This window comes from Formica exsecta, unplaced genomic scaffold, assembly GCF_003651465.1.
Source record: "Formica exsecta isolate Colony F162 unplaced genomic scaffold, ASM365146v1 scaffold213, whole genome shotgun sequence".
NCBI classification, from domain to species: domain Eukaryota; kingdom Metazoa; phylum Arthropoda; class Insecta; order Hymenoptera; family Formicidae; genus Formica; species Formica exsecta.
This window is the reverse complement of record NW_021849428.1, coordinates 60,443-63,648: the sequence shown is the minus strand read 5'-3', so window position 1 is coordinate 63,648 and position 3,206 is coordinate 60,443. Positions and strand designations below refer to the sequence as shown.

The following is a 3,206-nucleotide window of genomic DNA, read 5'->3' as shown; positions in this document are numbered from 1 at the left end:
ATTAAAAAACTAAAAAATGGTTTTCCTCTAAAAAATAAAAACCTTTAAAAAATCAATAATCAAAACTAAATATGAAATCAAGTTAACTAGCCAAGTACATAGAAGCAGTTCAGTTTGTAAGAGTTTGTAATTTAAAATAGTATTTGTTTGATAAAATCAGTCTTGCATTTATAGAAATATTATAGATTCTCTCGAGAAAATTAAAATGCATTTTATTTTTATAAAATTACGCTATTATGTCCCCCCAAATAAATAATAGGTAAATATGCATATTAGGTTACATCTCACCGATGACTTTGACCTTGACATATGTTGTCAAGGACATGACCCTGAGTAACTTTTCTTTATAACTTAACCGGCGGTCTCTTATAGTTTCTGAGATATTTAAAGTTATAATTTCACAATTTTAATGATTTTTCTATTATAAAATAAAGAAAAATAAAGGTTGTTTACATTGTATTTATGTAGATCAAACGTGAAAAAAGTGTTTCTTTATATTTCCAGAGACAAAGCTCTTTGGGTTTTTTTACTTTCCACGCAAAGCGAGGTTCAACGCAAACCTATGTGTCTAGTTTGTTTATAATGGAGCCCACTGCGTCCACGCATATACTTTCCCATCTACACAACAATTGTGGGGCGAACTTTGCTTTGTTTTGTAAAGTATCAGGTCTACCGGAAAGTTCTGTCCGTTTTTGGAATAAAACAAAATACAAATTTTTATTACCGTCAATAAACTTTATTAAATAATGTAATTGCCATTATTCGGAGAAGTATTGTCAGCAACTGGATAATTTAAATACAGCAGTCCAAGAAAAGAGGCCGGCGATGTACAATAGGAAGAACATCATACTGCATCATGATAATGCCAGGCCACATGCTGCTTTGGATACTCGTCAAAAAATTGCAGAACTAGGCTGGAAAATTCTGTCGCATCCACCATATTCCCCGGACTTAGCACCCACCGACTATCACTTGTTTTTGTCCTTACAAAATTTTTTGAGGGGCAAAAAATTAAAAAATGAAGAAGATATCAAACAAGCACTGGTTCAATTTTTCGCATCAAAAGATAAAACATTTTTCGAAAAAGGGATATACAAATTGCCCTCACGCTGGCAAGAAATCATTAATAATAATGGCAATTACATTATTTAATAAAGTTTATTGACGGTAATAAAAATTTGTATTTTGTTTTATTCCAAAAACGGACAGAACTTTCCGGTAGACCTAATATATGCGTGAACACAGTGGGTTCCGCCCCCCCCCCCACCTACGGGGGGGCACCACTTCCATTAAGTTATAAGGAAAAGTTACTCAGGGTTATGTCCTTGACAACATATGTCAAGGTCAAAGTCATCGGTGAGGTGTAACCTAATATGAATATTTACCACATTTATTAGTGCAATGCATGATAAAGCTTTTAAATATATTTGTATAAGTTATAATATTTCTACATAAGCAACGAGCGACGATTAAATTAGAAGAAAAAGTTACTCAGAATTATGTCCTTGACAACATATGTCAAGGTCAAGGTCATTGGGGCTGGTTCCTCTATTCGCTATATTTACCATTAAATGTACTAGTGTTAATAGAATTGTCTATTAATGATAATCACTTACTACCAAATCAGCAAGACCTAATAAAAGAGAGATTTCATAAAGATTACTGTACATATGCACATGTATATAAATTATCTTTTTTTTAGCTTAACGAAATTATTATAATTATAATTTATATTATTATAAACTAAAGAATAGATTTATTATTTTTAATTTAATACAGATAGATTGTATAATTTATTTCATGATGAACTGTTTTTTAAGAAGTTTATTTTTCTATAAACAAACAATCTATGACCATTTTTCTTCTGCATTAATAATTAACAAAAAAGGTTAAAAATATGTGATACAATATAACATTGAGAAATATTTCAATTTGCCGTTAATAATATTACACATATTTCTACTTAACACTGTGTGCTTTTTAAATAAACTGAATATATTTCTATAATCTCTTTAAGTTGGCAGTTTTTTTAAAATTATTTTCCAAATTGATAATAGGATATTTATATAATATTTACTTTCATCGATAAAAAAATTGATAAAATTTGAAAATTATAAGTTTATGAAAATAAGAACTAGAAATAGAATAAGAATCAGAGATATCCATTATATTACTTCAATATACATTGCATTTTTTAACTAATCGATTAATGAAGTATAAATAATATATTACATACTATTTTAAGAAAATATGTGTAAAAAACGTAATTATTGTTTTTTATTAATAGATTTATTAAATAGATTTTATTAAACGGATAAGAGAATTTTATAAGCTTTATCGATAATAGTACAATTTTTATCAAATGCTTTTAAATTTTTTGTGTTGTGTGTATATATAGTGTAAAATTCCACGTAGTGTAATTACGCCTTTCATAACATAATATCAACAAAAATAGAAACAATAATCGCCTGTTAATGTGTTTTTTACTTTAAGTTTCGCATTATCATTGCAGTTAATTTATAAATAGGCTTATAGATCAACGCATTTTAAATATATCTTTGTTTTATTAAAAATGCATTATCTGAACTAGAAAATAATATATTTTTGACTGGTGAATTCAAATATTTTTTAGATTCTTATAAAATAATTTTTATAAAATAATTCTTATAAAATAATTTTGATCTTCAATTCCTTCTTTACGATTGCTACGGTCCTATATTTGTTTACATCGTCTGTTTTTATTATATGTCAGATAACACACACGATAAATTCTGTTTCCAAAATACTTTGTATCGATACTGGATCCAAGAAGGATCATTTCTCTGCTTAGCTTTAAAATTTAAACGAGCCACAATTATACGTCAATCGCTTCGCATAGTAATAAAGTGTAATAAAGTATAGACTACGTTATATATATATCGGTAAGTAAAAGTATTATACATTATTTAGACACATCTCACAGTATATACACACACACATACACATATACACACACACAAACTTGTTTTCTATCATCTTAAAATACATATTGGCTACATACTTTCGTAAATTATTATAATACAACGCGTAAGCTAGATTTATTAATTTTAAAAAATTGTTAATTTTTTTATGCGATATTGTTATTATTTATTAATTAAAACTATTATTATATTAAAAGAAATGTTATAATTTGCTGATTGTGCTGATTCCTGAATTGCTACATTTCT

The 3,206-nt window shown here is 27.4% G+C and overlaps 1 protein-coding gene across 1 annotated transcript in view; it reads left to right on the top strand.

Moving 5' to 3' along the window:
* Positions 1–2,769: 2,769 nt before the first annotated feature.
* LOC115235214 (ester hydrolase C11orf54-like) overlaps positions 2,770–3,206 on the top strand; it is a 4,954-nt gene continuing 4,517 nt past the window's right edge. The window contains exon 1 of the mRNA XM_029806845.1: positions 2,770–2,921. The gene's annotated coding sequence lies outside the window, so the exon portion shown is untranslated. The remainder of the gene's footprint in view (positions 2,922–3,206) is intronic.